This window comes from Schistocerca cancellata, chromosome 7 (assembly GCF_023864275.1).
Source record: "Schistocerca cancellata isolate TAMUIC-IGC-003103 chromosome 7, iqSchCanc2.1, whole genome shotgun sequence".
Classification (NCBI taxonomy): Eukaryota; Metazoa; Arthropoda; class Insecta; order Orthoptera; family Acrididae; genus Schistocerca; species Schistocerca cancellata.
Genome location: NC_064632.1, coordinates 573,778,141 through 573,802,039, shown reverse-complemented (window position 1 = coordinate 573,802,039; position 23,899 = coordinate 573,778,141).

Here is a 23,899-nt window from a genome sequence, read left to right as displayed (position 1 = left end):
AACTTTTAACGGGAATCGGCAGTAAAGCCGCGAGTAGTGAATATGATGGGCACGGGAGGCGTGCCAGAGATACGTCCCTGCAGTCCCACTATCCTCTGTGTACTCGGTAGCTGAGATGGATAGAGCGTCCGCCCTGTAAGCAGCAGATCTTGGGTTCGAGTCCCGGTCAGTGCACACATTCTCAGCTGTCCCCGTTGACTTATATCAACGCCTGTTTGCAGCTAAGGGTATTCATTTCATTGTTACTTTTCAGTCTGCCTTTACGTTAACCCTCACCACTCTCTGATGTGAAGATGTGCCAGGAACGACTCATGGTTCTCATTCCACAATAAACTCCACGTCCCCTTTAGCCCACTCAATGAACATCAAAACAAGGTCGAACAGGGATAAAACTTCGTGTAGTCGCACATTTTCGTACAGTGGTACGAGGAAGTGTCATTAAAACGTACTGAAAATTCTGATCGGATGGGGGGAGGGGCCCGTTGTTGAGCCTTTGGGGAGGGGCGTTTAAAGGTCCATTTTCTATGCTTTTCTTGAATAATTCGAAAACGGCGGCTTCAAGCATAAGTGTTTCCCCATAATGAAAATTAAACTACATTAAATTTGCTAGAAAATCGTTCTTCTCACTTTTTTCTCTAGGATTGATAGTTTCCACGTTGCAGGGGATGGAAAAACTACAGATTACTAAAAATAGAGCTTTAATGGAATAAAATTAATGTTTATGCTTAGACGAAGTGGGATAAGAAGCAATACCGTATGGTATTAAAGTTCAGCTATTCACAGATGTTCAGTGTTGGTTGTAATTATCACAAGGGAGCGAAACGTGGTAGATACTCAACGGAGTAAACGAGGGACAGATTTACCCTGGAAAAAAAAAATTGATCCAATTTTGGCCCCCAGGTGTAAGTCCGACACTATGAATGCAAGAAGGTCGTATAGAAATATTTCCATATGTAGCGGATTAGGAACGGAATGTGGGCAGAAAATATCGAACAAGTGAGGAAGCCATACTGTTGATTTTATTACACTCTTGGAAATTGAAATAAGAACACCGTGAACTCATTGTCCCAGGAAGGGGAAACTTTATTGACACATTCCTGGGGTCAGATACATCACATGATCACACTGACAGAACCACAGGCACATAGACACAGGCAACAGAGCATGCACAATGTCGGCACTAGTACAGTGTATATCCACCTTTCGCAGCAATGCAGGCTGCTATTCTCCCATGGAGACGATCGTAGAGATGCTGGATGTAGTCCTGTGGAACGGCTTGCCATGCCATTTCCACCTGGCGCCTCAGTTGGACCAGCGTTCGTGCTGGACGTGCAGACCGCGTGAGACGACGCTTCATCCAGTCCCAAACATGCTCAATGGGGGACAGATCCGGAGATCTTGCTGGCCAGGGTAGTTGACTTACACCTTCTAGAGCACGTTGGGTGGCACGGGATACATGCGGACGTGCATTGTCCTGTTGGAACAGCAAGTTCCCTTGCCGGTCTAGGAATGGTAGAACGATGGGTTCGATGACGGTTTGGATGTACCGTGCACTATTCAGTGTCCCCTCGACGATCACCAGTGGTGTACGGCCAGCGTAGGAGATCGCTCCCCACACCATGATGCCGGGTGTTGGCCCTGTGTGCCTCGGTCGTATGCAGTCCTGATTGTGGCGCTCACTTGGACGGCGCCAAACACGCATACGACCATCATTGGCACCAAGGCAGAAGCGACTCTCATCGCTGAAGACGTCACGTCTCCATTCGTCCCTCCATTCACGCCTGTCGCGACACCACTGGAGGCGGGCTGCACGATGTTGGGGCGTGAGCGGAAGACGGCCTAACGGTGTGCGGGACCGTAGCCCAGCTTCATGGAGACGGTTGCGAATGGTCCTCGCCGATACCCCAGGAGCAACAGAGTCCCTAATTTGCTGGGAAGTGGCGATGCGGTCCCCTACGGCACTGCGCAGGATCCTACGGTCTTGGCGTGCATCCGTGCGTCACTGCGGTCCGGTCCCAGGTCGACGGGCACGTGCACCTTCCGCCGACCACTGGCGACAACATCGATGTACTGTGGAGACCTCACGCCCCACGTGTTGAGCAATTCGGCGGTACGTCCACCCGGCCTCCCGCATGCCCACTATACGCCCTCGCTCAAAGTCCGTCAACTGCACATACGGTTCACGTCCACGCTGTCGCGGCATGCTACCAGTGTTAAAGACTGCGATGGAGCTCCGTATGCCACGGCAAACTGGCTGACACTGACGGCGGCGGTGCACAAATGTTGCGCAGCTAGCGCCATTCGACGGCCAACACCGCGGTTCCTGGTGTGTCCGCTGTGCCGTGCGTGTGATCATTGCTTGTACAGCCCTCTCGCAGTGTCCGGAGCAAGTATGGTGGGTCTGACACACCGGTGTCAATGTGTTCTTTTTTCCATTGCCAGGAGTGTATTAACCATCGCTTACACAATTTGTTCGATATGAGCTCCGGAGACTTCGACGAGATGCTCCATCCGTAAAACGGCGTGATGAACAGTTGCTCACAGCAACAGTCTGGTGGACTGTGAACAACGTGTTCCTCTGTACTGGCTTTCAGATCAGGTAGAGGCCGGACATGTCCCTGGCAAAAGCGTTCATTTAGGTATCCCAGAGGCAAAAGTCACACGGATTCAGGCGAGGTGACCGTGCACGCCACGTATATAATACGTTGGTGGAAGGTTGCACTAAACAGATCTTTCAGTAGGCGAGCGACATGAGGTGTTGCCCTATTTTCATGAAAACAGTGGTTTCAACAAGCTGAGCTCTTCGAAAGCAGGAATTAGTTGTGCAAGTAGGATAGCGTGCAGGCATCACATACACTTAACGCATTACCATATCCATCATCTTTGGCTGCCATACGATAATTACAGCCCAGGTTGATCCTCTGTGTAATTGAAAGCACCCGGTATTAAACGCATGCAGCACAGCAAAGTGCACTTTAACCGTATTAAGGGATAAATTGTGTTCAGAGGTTGTGACGGATTGGAGAGGGGACAGGCAAACGCGTCACGGAAGGCAGGTCGCCACATTGTGGTCATGCACTTCCCTGCTATACACGTCTGCAAACTGAAGGGTCAGCAGGCGATTTCCCACGCTCTCTACCCTGCTACAAACACAGACATTTCAGAAAGATATACCGGCGCTCTCCTTTGAAATCATTGGTGACGCAGTGCGCAGACACGCTCTGGGGTTATTTATTATCCATAAAGCGCATTGACACTGGGTGGGATACGGAGACAAATTTCCGTTGATACTGACGCAACAAATGAATATGGACAGGATCTACGTAAATCTCTGCACACTGTTCTTCACCGCCATACGAAAACTGATTCTCGATTATTCTGTACGGCAGTTGTTGTGACTGCTTGCAAATGCAACTTCTTCCATTGCAAGTGCTGCTCGCTTTTAAGTTTACAGACAGACTATGCCTCCACGGAATTTCCCGCACAGTTCTCTAAATAACTTCATTGAACTCATATTAATACAGTGGAGTTGTTTTCATTTTATTGAGTACGTATTTTCATTTGTTAAGCCAGCTTATATACACTCCTGGAAATGGAAAAAAGAACACATTGACACCGGTGTGTCAGACCCACCATACTTGCTCCGGACACTGCGAGAGGGCTGTACAAGCAATGATCACACGCACGGCACAGCGGACACACCAGGAACCGCGGTGTTGGCCGTCGAATGGCGCTACCTGCGCAGCATTTGTGCACCGCCGCCGTCAGTGTCAGCCAGTTTTCCGTGGCATACGGAGCTCCATCGCAGTCTTTAACACTGGTAGCATGCCGCGACAGCGTGGACGTGAACCGTATGTGCAGTTGACGGACTTTGAGCGAGGGCGTATAGTGGGCATGCGGGAGGCCGGGTGGACGTACCGCCGAATTGCTCAACACGTGGGGCGTGAGGTCTCCACAGTACATCGATGTTGTCGCCAGTGGTCGGCGGAAGGTGCACGTGCCCGTCGACCTGGGACCGGACCGCAGCGACGCACGGATGCACGCCAAGACCGTAGGATCCTACGCAGTGCCGTAGGGGACCGCACCGCCACTTCCCAGCAAATTAGGGACACTGTTGCTCCTGGGGTATCGGCGAGGACCATTCGCAACTGTCTCCATGAAGCTGGGCTACGGTCCCGCACACCGTTAGGCCGTCTTCCGCTCACGCCCCAACATCGTGCAGCCCGCCTCCAGTGGTGTCGCGACAGGCGTGAATGGAGGGACGAATGAAGACGTGTCGTCTTCGGCGATGAGAGTCGCATCTGCCTTGGTGCCAATGATGCGTGTTTGGCGCCGTGCAGGTGAGCGCCACAATCAGGACTGCATACGACCGAGGCACACAGGGCCAACGCCCGGCATCACGGTGTGGGGAGCGATCTCCTAAACTGGCCGTACACCACTGGTGATCGTCGAGGGGACACTGAATAGTGCACGGTACATCCAAACCGTCATCGAACCCATCGTTCTACCATTCCTAGACCGGCAAGGGAACTTGCTGTTCCAACAGGACAATGCACGTCCGCATGTATCCCGTGCCACCCAACGTGCTCTAGAAGGTGTAAGTTAACTACCCTGGCCAGCAAGATCTCCGGATCTGTCCCCCATTGAGCATGTTTGGGACTGGATGAAGCGTCGTCTCACGAGGTCTGCACGTCCAGCACGAACGCTGGTCCAACTGAGGCGCCAGGTGGAAATGGCATGGCAAGCCGTTCCACAGGACTACATCCAGCATCTCTACGATCGTCTCCATGGGAGAATAGCAACCTGCATTGCTGCGAAAGGTGGATATACACTGTACTAGTGCCGACATTGTGCATGCTCTGTTGCCTGTGTCTATGTGCCTGTGGTTCTGTCAGTGTGATCATGTGATGTATCTGACCCCAGGAATGTGTCAATAAAGTTTCCCCTTCCTGGGACAATGAATTCACGGTGTTCTTATTTCAATTTCCAGGAGTGTATTTACTGGTGTTTCAACAGTGACTACCAGGCGACTTTTAATTCACTGACTGTAATTATATAGTCGTTAGTTGAAAGCAAACATAAGCTAAACAAAGAATTTATTTGAATAGAGTCTGTAATTCTTATACTTTTAATAGAGAAAGAAAGTTGCTAGGTCAGGGGATAGCGTTCGGCGAAATCTCTTAACTTTTTGTTGCATACGAAGATTTGCGTTGGGCAGCACGATGTCGGCGGGTTACGATGAGGAGAGCAGGATACAGGCAGTTCCGCTGGTTAATCTCCTCCGGCGAAACGCAAATAAAGTTCCGGCATAGCTGTATCATTAACCCCGTGGTGATTAACAAAACACAAGACGCCAGGATACGACCGTTGTTGACATATCCTCTCTTTCAACGTATATTACGTAGACATCGCTCGTTTTTACACTTTATGCACTGTCCGTAACACTATCGTCCATAATTACACAGTTCGTCACATTCATATAGTCTCAGCCACAAACACACAGTTCATAGTATTGTTCTTGTGTGTGAAGCACACCGTAAACAATGTCCACTCTGTTCTCGCATTTCAAACTTCGACAACGTCACTGAAAGTCATTTATATTGCACAGTTAATTAAAGTCTTTACTTTCACGGCTTGATAGAATGTGACAGACAACAGTTCCACCACCCAAAACCAATACCAGCAACGTTCATTCGCATAAAAGCATTGTTCGTTTCGGCCACAACAAAGTATTGTTAGCGGCACTTTCACAGTCCGGTTTATTTGCCCTTAAAGTTCGCTGGCGATGGCATTACATACCGCAGTGGTAAAGAGAATGAACAGTCTGATAGTTCGGTATCACTATCCATACAATTACGTATGTTTTTCATAAAACACAGTACTATTTTTCCGCGCACGCCTCACACACACACCATTCACCATCCCCTCTACTACGCAACAACCTTTCGACTATCGATATCACTATCGCCGTCCCCTGTCTATAGATGTTATATCGTTATCGTAAATTACATAAAGCCTTATAAATGTTATTGACTGCATTTTTCACAATTAATAATATTCCAATAGAGTATTTTACAAACTTTACCACAGGTACAAAGCAAGAAACATATTTATCCATTGTCATACGAAATAATCACAATTACATCTTTACGTAAAAAACCACAGTAGAATGTTACATAATCACAATTAGAAATGCGCATACGAATAAAAGAAAAAGAATAGAAATCTAAAGAAAATCACGAACAAAATTTCATATGCGTAATTAGCAATGCCTTGACAGGTTGTGTTGGAGGAGGAGACCAGACAGCGAGGTCATCGGTCTCATCGTATTGGGGAAGGGTGGGGAAGGAAGCTGGCCGTGCTCTTTGAAAGGAACCATGCCGGCATTTGCCTGCAGCTATTTAGGGAAATCAAGGAAATCCTAAATCAGGATGGCAGGAGTCGGGAATGAATCGTCGTCCTCCCGAATGCGAATGGGAATACTGAGAGGGTCGTACATCAGTGGACTTGAGCGCCTGGCAGGACGACTTGTATGCAGGGCGAAACCACTGGCGAGCTGTCTGAGTCTCGCCGCAGTTTATGTGTTTACCATTCCAGCGCGTCTGGAACGAAGACTGCTGACGCCGTACTGACTGCATTGTCCTCATGATTCTGAGAATACTTGTGGACCGTGCCCTGCTGGGTGCGACTGTCTGGCGCCGGATGGCCGGTGGTCTAGGCAGGTTGCATTCGTAGCCGGTCAAACGGCAAGTTCAGTGACCTCAGCTGAATAGCACAGGCATGAATGGTCAACTAAAACTCAGGCCGGTTGACGTCATAAAGCCTTGCCCGAAACTGGACGGAACGGTCGCTATTGGCGCGAATGGTGTTCTGAGACAGTTTGGGGCGGGGGGTAATTTAGGAATCAGCACTTCTCGAGGGCGGTGGGGCGTTGAGTAACGTTGGCTTCGCTCTTGCGTTGCGCGGGTGCAGGGTGATCGCGATCTGATCTTCGTCGGAGTCGGACGGTCTTGCGACTCGGTCGCACTTTTTCGGCAGAACTTAGAATTCTCGGGCAGCCTTCGAGGCCAGGGGTTGAAACAGAGTTGCTGCATAGCAGAAGTCGGCGCCTACATCATCAGAATGGAAATGGCTCTGAGCACTATGGGACTTAACATCTGTGGTCATCAGTCCCCTAGAACTTAGAACTACTTAAACCTAACTAACCTAAGGACATCACACACATCCATGCCCGAGGCAGGATTCGAACCTGCGACCGTAGCAGTCCCGCGGTTCCGGACTGAGCGCCTAGAACCGCTAGACCACCGCGGCCGGCTACATACATCATCAGAATGCCAGCAGGTTTCAGGCCTGGTAAAGTATTTTGTGGCTCCGGCATTCTAGGACCTACAATTTTTATACTGAATCCTCAGCAACATGCGCGCTTGCTTTGCTACAAGTCCACCTTGCTTGTTTCTCCATGTGATCCCATTTGAGCTCTCACTATTAATTGTGATACTGAAATATAGTTGGGGGGAGTAATATGTGATTCATTAGGACTTCCAATCATTATTGTCAATCAATTGCACCACAGAGAGTAGGAGCCCCTTGTTCTCGATCCAACTCTTATTCTCATAATAGTTCAGTATGACCTACCCTTTAGACTACAATTTGTGTTGACAATCAAATACCTTTCTGTTATGATGTATAATAAAACACATTGTAATATTTAATAGCAAATCATTTCACAGATAGATGTAAAATCCCATTTCCTCTCGTTTATTATGATAATATTCCCTTTTTCTTTACTGAGTAGATAATGATTTTTATTAAATTAATGTGAGTGTGCACTCCTCATTTTAACAACTAACGGGGTCCAGCATCAGTTCCTTCCGTTACCGTTGTGCACATAATCAGTTAGGTGGTAGGTAAGATGGTTCAAATGGCTCTAAGCACTTCTAAGGTCATCAGTCCCCTATAACTTAGAACTACTTAAACCTAACTAACCTAAGGACATCACACACATCCATGCCCGAGGCAGGATTCGAACCTGCGACCGTAGCGGCCGCGCGGTTACAGACTGTAGCGCCTTTAACCGCTTGGCCACCACGGCCGGCGTAGGTAAGAAGGGCGTCGAGGGAATGTCCAGTTCTCATGCAAAATTCGCTGAATTAAAGAGGTACAAACTCTTTTCCATCCTGGCACCTCGCACAGTAACTGTTATTAGCATAGTTCTTCTTAACAACGGAAGCCTTTTGTTCATCATTTACCATTTGTCAAGTGATGAACGAAGGGATCGCGTATTTGAAAAGAAGTCTACCGATACCGGTTTCTGATTGGCGACTTTTTCGATTGCATATGGCGGTTGGAGTCTTCCTACACGTCGGTCAGTGGGCCTGAAGATGTAATGAAACGCCGAAACTCGTCGCCAGCCGGGGTGGCCGAGCGGTTTTAGGCGCTACAGTCACGAACCGCGCGACCGCCCCGGTCGCAGGTTCCAATCCTGCCTCCGGCATGGATGTGTGTGATGTCCTTAGGTTCGTTAGGTTTAAGTAGTTCTCAGTTCTAGGCGACTGATGATCTCAGAAGTTAAGCGCTATAGTGCTCAGAGCCATTTGAACCATTTGAGCCACTTCATTCGTAGATGAATTACATATCCCCAAGAGTGTCTCAGCGAATCTCAGTCTGGCATCTGCCTTCCCTACAGTTTGTTTTATATGATAATTCCACTTAGATCGCTACGGGCCGGCCGAGGTGGTCTCGCGGTTAAGGCGCTCAGTCCGGAACCGCGCGACTGCTACGGTCGCAGGTTCGAATCCTGCCTCGGGCATGGATGTGTGTGATGTCCTTAGGTTCGTTAGGTTTAAGTAGTTCTCAGTTCTAGGGGACTGATGACCACAGATGTTAAGTCCCATAGTGCTCAGAGCCATCTGAACCATTTGATCGCTACGGGTCTCCCTGCACTTCACTACCGTCTTTTGACGGCCCAACGCTGTTATATACAAGAGCACCGTCCGCAGGCAGCCTCATGGGAACTCCAAAGTTTGTGAGACTTCGGCCTGCGCCTGGCCATCCTTCCACATTTTTCTTCTCACTAATACAGTGATTTCGATACGTTACTTGCGTATTAACTTCATTCTCTCCTTCGATTCAGACGATATTTGCTTTCCTTGCTCAAATTATTTTACTGTCAACAGCAGCGAGATCGATGTGGTATATTCTTATAAACCGTAAACTTGTGACCAGGAGTCGGTTACATACAATTCATATGGTCGATTCTCCTCTTTGCTCAAACTGTGGACTGTTAGCAACGGAAGAACATGGTTTAGTGTGTGGCGCAGCGAGGGACGTCTGGATGCTGACGCGTCGAATACTGGCCTTCCTTCGGCACACTAACTACACAGAAATCACATCGGATGTACTTTTTCTACCGGACAAGACCTTTTTTCCCGAACAAAAGACGTATGCGGTCAATTGGATCGCTGGACGTGCGACGAAATATTTGTATTCGTACGATATTAAGTCCGTGATGGATTATTGGATGTATTTACAAGAACAACACGAGCTCATACGGTGTCATACGAAATACAGGACTTACTTTTACAATTTTTTAGGCAGTGTTTTTCACAATCCGCCCGACAGCTGGGGTGTCCCAGAACTGGGAAGACTCCTGCAGCAGAACGACTAGAGACAGTACTGCGCGGTTCAGTTATATTGGCATATAGCACACTGAGAAGAAAACTGGCCCCTACCTGTTGGTGCCAGTTATGACTGCATTATGTTAACGCGGAAAAAAAACCACACACACACACAACGATGGTAAACACCGAAACCACCTGAGATAATGGTCCTTCGAATGGTCGACGCAGGAGAAATAAATACCGCCCACACTGGCAGAAATGGTCAAGATTATATGGCTTTCTGCCAGGTTTATGATGCGACACCGCGTGCTGCAGGGATTGTGATGCAGATGATAACTTCATTTTCACTTCCGCCCGTGACTAGGATTGTCATTTACTTTATTACTGTTAAAAAAAAAAAGAGGGCGGCCTTTGCGTTCATTTTATGGTTTCCAAATTGTTTTTGCTGTCTCCATACTTTTCTTATCCCTAGGACAGCACAATTGCACGAATAAAGATTGTTTGTTTACCTATCTTCCTGTTCCCAAAAAAGTGGTCGCATTGTTGGACCATAAAGCGCAGGAACCGCGTTTTTATTTTTATTTTATTTTTTTAGAAAAAAAAAACAAAAAACGGGGTAGCATCTTTGATTCGTCATTCCTCTACAAAAAAATGGATAGAGTGTCTGCCATTGAAAAAAAAGGGGTAGCGTCTAAAAAACAGAAAGTAACGTGCTTGCCTCTAGGGTGCACGCTGCCTTTGTTATAAAAAAAAAAAACTGCGAATAAGCGTCTTTTATGGTTCGCGATTCCAGTCTCGCAGACGGTAACGTTTTCAAAAAAAAATGAAAAATAAAAAAAAGCCATTTGAACCATTTGATCGCTACTGGTCTCCTGCACTTCACTACCGTCTTTTGACGGCCCAACGCTGTTATATACAAGAGCACCGTCCGCAGGCACCCTCATGGGAACTCCAAAGTTTGTGAGACTTCGGCCTGCGCCAGGCCATCGTTCCACATTTTTCTTCTCACTAATACAGTGATTTCGATACGTTACTTGCGTATCAACTTCATTCTCTCCTTCGATTCGGACGATATTTGCTTTCCTTGCTCAAATTATTTTCGCACATAATTATATGAGTGGTCAAAGGCAGCAGTACACTTTTTACTTCAGCTCTATTCTGATACTTGGGAATATTTAATGATGTGTTGCCAAGTTTACAAGACCTTCCGGATATTGCTGCTTTTAGCTCACGGGGAACACCAACTTGGAGCCTTTCCCACGGGCCAGACACCGCTGCGGCAGCTCAGAAACACATTTCATCGCTGCGGCAGGTGTAAACACGAATCGGCCCCTGGCAGCCTAGGCCGGGGCTCGGTCAGGTCAAAACCGTTCTGATGGACAGTTGGTCTGAGCGTCCAGTTCAGGCAATACCGGACGCAAGGCTTAGGAATATGGAGAGAGGCGGAAGCGTCTTAAGCTGCTAACCTGCTGCAGAGGGTCTGGGCAGCCGCTCGTTGAAACTACTGTTTTGTCCTGTTCCTAGAGAGTCCTCCGTATTTAATATATTGCCGCAATTGCGCCTGAGAAAACTTCCACTACAGTTTTCCGTGGGAAGGGTAGTACGAAAAATACAGGGTGATTCAAAAAGAATACCACAACTTTAAAAATGTGTATTTAAAGAAAGAAACATAATATAACCTTCTGTTATACATCATTACAAAGAGTATTTAAAAAGGTTTTTTTTTACTCAAAAACAAGTTCAGAGATGTTCAATATGGCCCCCTCCAGACACTCGAGCAATATCAACCCGATACTCCAACTCGTTCCACACTCTCTGTAGCATATCAGGCGTAACAGTTTGGATAGCTGCTGTTATTTCACGTTTCAAATCATCAATGGTGGCTGGGAGAGGTGGCCAAAACACCATATCCTTAACATACCCCCATAAGAAAAAATCGCACGGGTTAAGATCAGGGCTTCTTGGAGGCCAGTGATGAAGTGCTCCGTCACGGGCTGACTGGCGGCCGATCCATCGCCTCGGGTAATTGACGTTCAGGTTTCGTAACTAACCTTTTTCGTAGGACTCTCCATACAGTTGATTGTGGAATTTGCAGCTCTCTGCTAGCTCTGCGAGTCGATTTTCCTGGGCTGCGAACAAATGCTTGCTGGATGCGTGCTACATTTTCATCACTCGTTCTCGGCCGTCCAGAACTTTTCCCTTTGCACAAACACCCATTCTCTGTAAACTGTTTATACCAACGTTTAATACACCACCTATCAGGAGGTTTAACACCATACTCCGTTCGAAATGCACGCTGAACAACTGTCGTCGATTCACTTCTGCCGTACTCAATAACACAAAAAGCTTTCTGTTGAGCGGTCGCCATCTTAGCATCAACTGACGCTGACGCCTAGTCAACAGCGCCTCAAGCGAACAAATGTACAACTAAATGAAACTTTATAGCTCCCTTAATTCGCCGACAGGTAGTGCTTAGCTCTGCCTTTTTTCGTTGCAGAGTTTTAAGTTCCTAAAGTTGTGGTATTCTTTTTGAATCACCCTGTACCTGAATTGGCAGTAACATGCCTTGCCGTGAGAACGTGGTTTCGAGCCTTTCTCGGACATAAAAGTACGTTTCTAATTAGCTTTCTGATATCTAAATTGTTGATGGGAGACAGCCTCTCATTGGAAGGACATTTAGGCGTTTTCGCTGGTTAGGCGAATAAAGACAGCGAGGTTTGGAGGGGAGAGACGCTGGGAAGCAGGCAGACTCTGCGAGACTTCGCCCTGGACGCTACTCACAGCACCGCCGCGATTTCGATAAGCAGATTTGGATTTCGACCTTAGGACAGATCGCTGAAGTTTGATTTTTGCTGTTCTTGGAACTCGGATAAATTTCTGGCGATTGCGTCTGGAAAGATGAGTGCATCGCGTGGCCGCAGCCACAACTGTCTGCTAACAGTAGCACAGCGTGTGGCGACATCTCGTAGACTCACTGCAGACGCAGCAGGCAGGCGTTGCAATGAAATCGATCTATGACAGGAATTCCAGCTGCTTGAAGCTACAGAGTTTCGTTTCTGTGACTTAGTTTTCGTTAATCTCTTTCCGTAACATGCGCTTCACGCAACTGTTTTCGTACGTCCTTCAGCTTGTGTCATGCTACATTTTAATTAAGTACGACTCATATATCGCCTTTCGAATGATGACTAATTACTTTGAGATTATACTCGATATATCATTTGCCCCCCCCCTTCCCCCAAGAACCATGGACCTTGCCGTTGGTGGGGAGGCTTGCCTCAGCGATACAGATAGCCGTACCGTAGGTACAACCACAACGGAGGGGTATCTGTTGAGAGGCCAGACAAACGTGTGATTCCTGAAGAGGGGCAGCAGCCTTTTCAGTAGTTGCAAGGGCAACAGTCTGGATGATTGACTGATCTGGCCTTGTAACAATAACCAAAACGGCCTTGCTGAGCTGGTACTGCGAACGGCTGAAAGCAAGGGGAAACTACGGCCGTAATTTTTCCCGAGGGCATGCAGCTTTACTGTATGATTAAATGATGTTAGTGAAACATGGAGAGTAAATAGTTTGGACAAGAATAGAATAGAACCTTTCGAAATGTGCTGCTACAGAAGAATGCTGAAGATTGGATGGGTAGATCACATGACTAATGAGGAAGTATTGAATAGGATTGGGGAGAAGAGAAGTTTGTGGCACAACTTGACCAGAAGAAGGGATCGGTTGGTAGGGCATGTTCTGAGGCATCAAGGGATCACCAATTTAGTATTTGAGGGCAGCGTGGAGGGTAAAAATCGTAGGTGGAGACCAAGAGATGAATACACTAAGCAGATTCAGAAGGATGTAGGTTGCAGTAGGTACTGGGAGATGAAGAAGCTTGCACAGGATAGAGTAGCATGGAGAGCTGCATCAAACCAGTCTCAGGACTGAAGACCACAACTACAACAACATGATCATTTGCTTCTTATTTTCATAGTGATATTGTGTTTTCTTGAATATTTTGAAGATACCACGGTTGAATTAAATTTCTGGTCTGGAAGTAACTGAACATTAATTCAGCCAGTATTACACAACAATATTTTGGTCGTGACCCAGGTCTCTTATTTCAAAATATTTTTTTCGTTGATTTGTGTTATTACTCTGTATCTGAAATGTATGATGGTCATGTGCTATTCGTGGATCAATAAAAGTATGTTATTAACAGATCAAAGTCTATGATTCAGGTATTTACATCAGTGTCATAATTAAGTTTTCCATACCGTCCAGCGATAAACTATTAAGTGAGGCCCCTTGGTGAATTCAGGATTTAAATCAACTTTTCCTGAGGGCACCACAGTTATGTTGATAATCACTCTTAGTTGTACCACTTTCTGATCTGCGACGGTAGTATTGACAACTGAATTTATTTGCCTCTTACGGAGCTTCGCAGCAAGTTGCCGGTCGTATTTCAGAATACGGCCGTCTTCTGGCAAGTTATCCACAACATCATTGATATAAACTGCAAATATTAGTTGATGTGTAACTCACTCTTGGAGTGCTCCCGAAATTGGCTTCAAGACGCCTACACACTAGCCTCACCAAGTCCAACAAGCGGCAGCCTGTGGACCCGGCCGAATGTTTGTTGCCAACGCATGGGCGTTCGGCCTCTCATTCTCACAGTACCAGTGGGTCGAGGCCAAAGGATTCGGCTACGTAGAATCCGCAGCTGGCTGTGATAACTGACAGCCGCAACGGTCGATGTAGTGGCAGAAGAAGAGGATTCAGCAGTGGTCGCATGCACGGCACTTGTTTTACTGCAATAAGCTGGCCGTCGGAAGAGAAAGAAGAAGACTCTCGTGGACGACCTTTACTTTAAAAAGTCTTGGGGTATATTCAGTGTCTGACTTTAATGTTGTATTGGAATCTCGGCTATTTCATAATTTTTTTTCGGATGAAACCTCCAGGTTTCGAATTGTTACAGAATTTTCTAGGTCCTAAAATCCCCAAATTTAAACCTTCTCTTTATCAGAGCTGTACCTGCTCCAGAAAGATTCGTGGTCGCTCTGGGATATTCAGCTGCTGCAGATTCATATGTCAAGTTAATGTACACTCTGAAAATATCAAAACAGCTCTCCTGCGAGATTGTACCTGAAGTTTGTTTTCGATTACCTATGTGTTCACTGTTTGTATAGCTATAACTATTTCACTGCCATTTATCCTGCAGAAAGCCAAATTGCTAATAGCAAACATTGTCGATCTGTAGATTTCATGAGCGCCACTACCAGATTTGTTTGTTTCTCTTTGTCGTTCACTGCGGAAAGCTATCAATAAAAACTCCATTCTCTTCTTCACATCGTGCACATTACTTTCCATCAGCTTACTTTAATTCCATCCAGGTGTCTAATATTTTCAATTTGTTTCTCTAATAGTAGTTGCCGCGCGGAGTGGCCGCGCGGTTAGAACTGCCATGTCACTAATCGTGCGGCCCCTCCCGCCGGAGGTTCGAGTCCTGCCTCGGGCATGGGTGAGTGTGTTGTTCTTAGCGTAAGTTAGTTTAAATAGTGTGTAAGTCTAGGGACCGATGACCTCAACAGTTTGGTCCCTTAGGAATTCACACACACATTTCTAATCGTAGTTCTTAGCCTCCCATAAACATTCCACTTCACGATAAAGCCCTGTCACCATTAATGCTGTCTCCGTATTCCACTGGATACTCCAGTATTTTTAAACTCAAGAAATGCAGACCGGTTCAACAGACACAATAAAAATCGCTACTGAACAAACGTATATTCGATCGGGCCCTAGACTCCGTTCACCATAAGAATAAACCAGATGTAAACATTACACTATGTATTGTTCCGCATTTGCGTTGCGAGTACATCGACTCAGCGATAGTACGGGACAAAAGCTTCACCGGTGCCTTTTACTTGGAAGGAACTGACCAGCTACCTGGTCCAACCAACCTGCCGTGATAAGAACAGTTGTAGTAATGGCGTAAATGTCATTTAATTTTTGAACAGAAGGAAACAATGGTAAAACTAGGCGATACGCTTCTTAAGTGACCTGGAGGAAAACATGTTGTCAATCTTAGGTAAAAGAGTGTGTGAACTCCTAAGCGACCAAACTGTTGAGGTCATTGGTCCCTAGACTTACACACTACTTAAACTAACTTAACGCTAAAGACAACACTCACACCCATGCCTGAGGGAGGACTGGAACCTCCGGCGTGAGGGGCCGCAGTATTAGTGACATGGCGCCTTTGACCGCACGGTCACTCCGCGCGGCAATCTTAGGTAACATAGTAATGTAATTAAAAACGAGAGTGATGAAAATTTCTGAGTTTAGCAAGGGAAATTTTTCTGCATTAGCTATGTGTGGCGTAAAATTGCACTGCTGGGGCTACAGTCTGGAACCACGCGGCCGCTACGGTCGTAGGTTCGAATCCTGCCTCGGTTACGGATGTGTGTGATGTCCTTAGGTTAGTTGGGTTTAAGTAGTTCTAAGTTCTAGGGGACTGATGACCTTAGCAGTGAAGTCCCATAGTGCTCAGAGCCATTTGAACGACCTTTTTTTTTTTTTTTTTTTTTTTTTTTTTTTTTTTGCAGAGCTGGCATTTCACCATGTAGTTAAATATTGAAGTCACTAAAGGTATTACAGTCAGTCGTCTTATAATCCCTGAAGGTTCTTACATATTGGTCTCCGAGGAAAGCGGTGCATATCAGTAATATCAGTAGTGCTACGCCGACAACGAGGCGATCAACAAGAAAATTCCAAGCCACCAAAATTCTACGTTTCCTCCTCCTCCTCATTTATGACGTGCTGTCCTGCATTTCGCCATCGTTCGGCAGTGACGTCTTACAAAGCTTCCTACATTACTTCCAGTAAGTTTGGCAGCTTAAAAGTCTCGTTATTTCTCGCTACAAATCCGTTAACTTGGCTCCAGATCAATTCTATTGGGTTCACATTGCATTGTTATGGTGACAACTGTAAAAATACACCATTTGTACAGTGTGCTCGACACCGTGAAAATTGTTTTCAGTGTTTCTACGACGCTTATCACTCTTGCTTGTGTGAGACCACATCTGTCTTGTAAAACAGTGGGCATATTCAAAAAAGAGTATTTGATTTTTCATTTTTCTCCAAAAAATTGAATTTTGTTACGTTTTCTTAACTTCAAGATCTGTAACAATCTGTTATAGTATATCGATAACTGAGAATGTGTATTTGCAATGAAAACCAGAATTCTGCGTGTGATACGTAATTAGAAACCAGAGGACGTGAATTTTTCTTGAAAAAATGATGGTTAAGTATGAGTTAAATACCACATATTGATAAATTTCATACTTAAATGATTTAGGTATTGAAACGGAACAGAGAAATTACAGATTATAGCGGGTATCGAACCGCAGCCAACCAGCGCCTTTGGTTACCTCGAAAAGTCGCTACCAACTACGCCACAATTACAATTACCACTATATTGCTTCTGTTTAGTACATCATGGTTTTCAACATACGTCAAAGCTCATTTTTCTCTGTAACGTTGGGAAAAACATGAAGAACTACTTGTTTCTAGCCTTTAACGGTATTCCGGGCATGTGTTCATCTGTAAAGGAGACCGCTTATAGAACGCCGGTGCGACCTATTCTTGAGTACTGCTCGAGCGTTTGGGATCCCTATCAGGTCGGATTGAGGGAAGACATAAAAGCAGTTCAGAGGCGGGTTGCTAGATTTGTGACTGGTAGGTTTTATCATCACGCGAGTGTTACGGAAATGCTTCAGGAACTCGGGTGGGAGTCTCTAGAGGAAAGGAGGCGTTCTTTTCGTGAATCGCTACTGAGGATATTTAGAGAACCAGCATTTGAGGCCGACTGCGATACAATTTTACTGCCGCCAACCTATATTTCGCGGAAAGACCACAAAGATAAGATAAGAGAGATTAGGGCTCGTACAGAGGCATACAGGCAGTCATTTTTCCCTCGTTCTGTTTGGGAGTGGAACAGGGAGAGAAGATGCTAGTTGTGGTACGAGCTACCCTCCGCAACGCACCGTATGGTGGATTGCGGAGTATGTGTGTAGATGTAGATGTAGACTTGTTTCACTACGAAACAAGAAGCATTTCGCGGTACATACGTATGAACAGTGAGGCAATGAGACCACAAGTAGCGCTTACAGAGACTGTGACTGTACACGATTTTTGAACCGAAAATTACGTAGCCAAAGTATGATTAAGAAAAACGTTGATGGCTGTCTTAAAGTTTCGGTTACAGTGACATAGAAATAAAACGTCTAATACATAAGTTGGACCTATTTCCAAGAGCGGAACAACACCAGTGACCGAGAGGTACTGCTGCCGCCCAATCACCACGTTTGTGTTTGCTTGCATCAGGTTTATTCTTATGATGAACGGAGTATAGGAGACGGGTCCCAAAGCCAACCTGCCATCAAAGCTTTGATGTTACCGCCAACAGACCGAACTGCAACCAAGGCCAACCGCTTCGTTGGCTCCCATTTGCAAAATGGTTCAAATGGCTCTAAGCATTATGGGACTTGAGATCGGAGGTCATCAGTCCCCTAGACTTAGAACTACATGGTGTTTCAAAAATTACCGGTATATTTGAAACTGCAATAAAAACTAAACGAGCAGCGATAGAAATACACCGTTTGTTGCAATATGCTTGGGACAACAATACATTTTCAGGCAGACAAACTTTCGAAATTACAGTAGTTACAATTTTCAACAACAGATGGCGCTGCGGTCTGGGAAACACTATAGTACGATATTTTCCACGTATCCACCATGCGTAGCAATAATATGGCGTAGTCTCTGAATGAAATTACCCGAAACCTTTGACAACGTGTCTGGCGGAATGGCTTCACATGCAGATGGATGCAGGGACGATGGGACTGCAACATGGGGCTTTTCGGTTCCCCATATGCGCCAGTTCTGTTTATTGGTAAAAATAAGCTTCGTCAGTAAACCAAATGCTGCCCACATGCATATCGCCGTCATCAATCCTGTGCACTATATCGTTAGCGAATGTCTCTCGTGCAGCAATGGTAGCGGCGCTGAGGGGTTGCCGCGTTTGAATTTTGTACGGATAGAGGTGTTAACTCTGGCGCATGAGACGATACGTGGACGTTGGCGTCATTTGGACCGCAGCTGCAACACGGCGAACGGAAACCCGAGGCCGCTGTCGGATCACCTGCTGCACTAGCTGTGTGTTGCCCTCTGTGGTTGCCGTACGCGGTCGCCCTACCTTTCAGCACGTTCATCTGTCACGTTCCCAGTCTGTTGAAATTTTTCAAACAGATCCTTTATTGTATCGCTTTTCGGTCCTTTGGTTACATTAAACCTCCGTTGAAAACTTTGTCTTGTTGCAACAACACTGTGTTCTAGGCGGTGGAATTCCAACACCAGAAAAATCCTCTGTCCTAAGGAATAAACCATGTTGTCTACAGCACACTTGCACGTTGTGAACAGCACACGCTTACAGCAGAAAGACGACGTACAGAATGGCGCACCCACAGACTGCGTTGTCTTCTATATCTTTCACATCACATGCAGCGCCATCTGTTGTTGAAAATTGTAACTACTGTAATTTCGAAAGTTTGTCCGCCTGAAAATGTACTGTTGTCCCAAGCATATTGCAACAAACGGTGTATTTTTATCGCTGCTCGTTTAGTTTTTATTGCCGTTTCAAATATACCGGTCATTTTTGAAACACCCTGTACTTAAACCTAACTAACCCAAGGACATCACAAACATTCATGCCCGAGGCACGACTCGAACCTGCGACCGTAGCAGAAGCTCGGTTCCGGACTGAAACGCCTAGAACCGCTCGGCCACAAGGGCCAGCTCCCATTTACAGCGCGCACACACTAATCAAATCTCGGCCAACGAAATCATTGGTCGTCGTTCACTGGCTTTCATTGGCCTAATATTTACATTCGTTTAGCCCATATTTGTCAATCTTGCACCATTAAGAACGATGTGCTGAGTTCCATTGTAATGGTCGCCTAGTCGTAGATATAGCTAATTGCTATAATCGCACTATTTCACTCCCATTTACGGAGCTTGTTAGCACTTGATGTTAGGTTGGCGCCATTAGAATGTATTGTGTTGTGGTAATCGCTGCTACTTGCTGGATCGCTGCTGTGTCTCGATGCTGATGCTGGCTCTAAATCTGGTTGTCTAGGGTTAAAAACATGAGGTCCCGTGTTTTTTATGTGCTTTTGATGATAAAGAACGAGCGAAACCAACAAATATGTAAACTTCAAATATTTATTACTCTGGTGGCCATCTTAATTCCACTGTCCACCAAAGACCATGACTCAAGACAAAGTAGTACTTCCGTTACATGTTCTTTGCATTGTTTATCCACCTCAAACAATAACACACAAACACACTTTACCAAAGTGACATTCCGACTGCCTCCTCGACCCTTCTTGTTGCTGTATTTATAACATTGTCAAAGAACTACTAAAAAGAGATATAGTTTATAAGTCACATGTACATCTGTTATCATAATTTGTGCAGAAAAGTTATTAATTTGCATCGAGTGACATAATTTAACATGTTATTAAAATGACAGACAGATTTGTTGACTTGACAGAATAATTCTTTGTTACAAAAAGGCCGTTTTTTAGAAGTTTGTCAATTGACTTCTCTAATTTGCATAAATAAGTAAATAACATGAATTATTAAGAATTACATTGGTTTTCGTCTAAAATAGGATTGATTTCGTGAATACTGAGTGAAAACGCTCCTGGTGAACAAATAGGTTTCACTGGGTGATTTTTATTTAAGGAGATCCAAAATACCTAAGTTGGCCACCATTTTTCGTACTTAATATTAATTATTTAAGATGAACTTAGTGCTTTTACATGATGACATTTGCTGTATCAGTGATCAAGTGATATAATCTTTTGTGTGGGTCAGTTACTCAGTATAATTTAATGGGTTGACTGTTTATGGAGACAAGTTATGCAATCATTGTTAACATGCACAATAACTTTTCTATACTCATAAATACTCGTTAAACTGGTTGAATTTGGAGGGTATCGCATACTTCGGTACAGTAAAGCCTTTAATATGTTCCGTTACACCATCTACAATGGTGTTCCCAATCACTCGGTGAGCTCGTATTTCGTTCGCGGGACGACAGTGCGGATCCGTAACGAATGCCTTCCGGAAGCAAAGCGGGAGTCCGCAGCGAGCAACCACTGTGCGGCACCTCGCCGGCCCGCCGCCCGGTCGCGCCGCCCATTCATCGCTTGCCGCCCATTCTGACCGCCCAGCTGCGTAATCGCCCACGGGGCGACGCGCGCCGTATTTTTAAACCGGGCCCCCAGGCGCGTTATGCAAGCGGAAGCCCTGCTGGTACACTCACCGGCGTCACGCGGGTTTACGTGACGCGCCAGACCTCCGCAGCTGTCGCCAGAAATACCGGCTGCGTCGCTGGCGACAGTTCGGGGCACCCAGTCCACCGCGTGACGTCAACGGCCGAAGAGTGCGTTACGACTGCGGTTCGATAAGAGCGCGCCTGAGGGAGCCGGCCGCATATGTCACGTCTCTTTTTCCGTCACTAGAAAAGATACATACTTACAAATTTCATGAATGAAACAAAGATATGCCTCAACATCTTCTGACCCTCCGAAATTTTGACAGCGTCACAAGATAAGGACTGGAGACAGAGGATATACGGAAACCGCTGAGCGTCGGGGTAAAACAAAGAAGTTATGGTTCAAATGGCTCTGAGCACTATGGGACTCAACATCTTAGGTCATAAGTCCCCTAGAACTTAGAACTGCTTAAACCTAACTAACCTAAGGACATCACACACACCCATGCCCGAGGCAGGATTCGAACCTGCGACCGTAGCAGTCCCGTGGTTCCGGACTGCAGCGCCAGAACCGCTAGACCACCGCGGCCGTCAAAGAAGTTATGCATATGGTGTGTTTAAAAATTAAAAAAAAAATAAAGAAGTGCCATATTCTTACTTCTACATCTACATGGATACTCCAAAAGCCCCTGATGGCTTGCGACAAATGGCAGCATGTATACAACTACAGTCTAACATATACAAGATGTTTAAATATAAAGTGCCACTACCCGGGAGGTATGAGGCAGGCGAAATACCCTCAGACTTCCAGAAGAATATAATGCTTCCAATTCCAAAGAAAGCAGGTGCTGACAGCTGGGAGAATTACCGAACAATAAGCTTAATAAGTCACAGTTGAAAAATACTAACACGCATTCTTTGCAGACGAATGGAAAAATTGGTAGAAGGCAACTTGGAGAAAGATCAGTTTGGATTCTGTAGAACTTTTGGAACACGCTAGGCAATACTGACACTACGACGTATGTTAGAAGCTAGGTTGTTGTTGTTGTGGCCTTCAGTCCTGAGACTGGTTTGATGCAGCTCTCCATGCTACTCTATCCTGTGCAAGCTTCTTCATCTCCCAGTACCTACTGCAACCTACATCCTTCTGAATCTGCTTAGTGTATTCATCTCTTGGTCTTCCTCTACGATTTTTACCCTCCACGCTGCCCACCAATACTAAATTGGTGATCCCTTGATGCCTCAGAACATGTCCTACCAACCGATCCCTTCTTCTGGTCAAGTTGTGCCACAAACTTCTCTTCTCCCCAATCCTATTCAATACTTCCTCATTAGTCATGTGATCTACCCATCTAATCTTCAGCATTCTTCTGTAGCACCACATTTCGAAAGGTTCTATTCTCTTCTTGTCCAAACTATTTATCGTCCATGTTTCACTTCCATACATGGCTACACTCCATACAAATACTTTCAGAAAAGACTTCCTGAAACTTAAATCTATACTCGATGTTACCAAATTTCTGTTCTTCAGAAGCGCTTTCCTTGCCATTGCCGGTCTACATTTTATGTCCTCTCTACTTCGACCATCATCAGTTATTTTTCTCTCCAAATAGCAAAACTCCTTTACTACTCTAAGTGTCTCATTTCCTAATCTAATTCCCTCAGCATCAGCCGACCTAATTCGACTACATTCCATTATCCTCGTTTTGCTTTTGTTGATGTTCATCTTATATCCTCCTTTCAAGACGCAATCCATTCCTGCTCTTCCAAGTCCTTTGCTGTCTCTGACAGAATTACAATGTCATCGGCGAACCTCAAAGTTCTTATTTCTTCTCCATGGATTTTAATACCTACTCAGAATTTTTCTTTTGTTTCCTTTACTGGTTGCTCAATATACAGATTGAATAACATCGGGGAGAGCCTACAATCCTGTCTTACTCCCTTCCCAACAACTGCTTCCCTTTCATGTCCCTCGACTCTTATAACTGCCATCTTGTTTCTGTACAAATTGTAAATAGCCTTTCGCTCCCTGTATTTTACCTCTGCCACCTTTAGAATTTGAAAGAGAGTATTCCAGTCAACATTGTCAAAAGCTTTCTCGAAGTCCACAAATGCTAGAAACGTAGGTTTGCCTTTCCTTAATCTTTCTTCTAAGATAAGTCGTAAGGTCAGTATTGCCTCACGTGTTCCAGTATTTCTACGGAATCCAAACTGATCTTCCCCGAGGTCGGCTTCTACTAGTTTTTTCCATTCGTCTGTAAAGAATTCGTGTTAGTATTTTCTGCTGTGGCTTATCAAAGTGACTGTTCGCTAATTTTCACATCTGTCAACAACTGCTTTCTTTGGGACTGGAATTATTATATTCTTCTTGAAGTTTGAGGGTATTTCGCCTGTTTCATATATCTTGCTCACCAGATGGTAGAGTTTTGTCAGGAGTGGCTCTCCCAAGGCCGTCAGTAGTTCCAATGGAATGTTGTCCACTCCGGGGGCCTTGTTTCGACTCAGGTCTTTCAGTGCTCTGTCAAACTCTTCACGCAGTATCGTATCTCCCATTTCATCTTCATTTACATCCTCTTCCATTTCCATAATATTGTCCTCAAGTACATCGGCCTTGTATAGACCCTCTATATACTCCTTCCACCTTTCTGCTTTCCCTTCTTTGCTTAGAACTGGGTTTCCACCTGAGCTCTTGATATTCATGCAAGTGGTTCTCTTATCTCCAAAGGTCACTTTAACTTTCCTGTAGGCAGTATCTATCTTACCCCTAGTGAGATAAGCCTCTACATCCCTACATTCGTCCTCTAGCCATGCCTGCTTAGCCATTTTGCACTTCCTGTCGATCTCATTTTTGAGACGTTTGTATTCCTTTTTGCCTGCTTCATTTACTGCATTTTTATATTTTCTCCTTTCATCAATTAAATTGAATATTTCTTCTGTTACCCAAGGATTTCTACTAGCCGT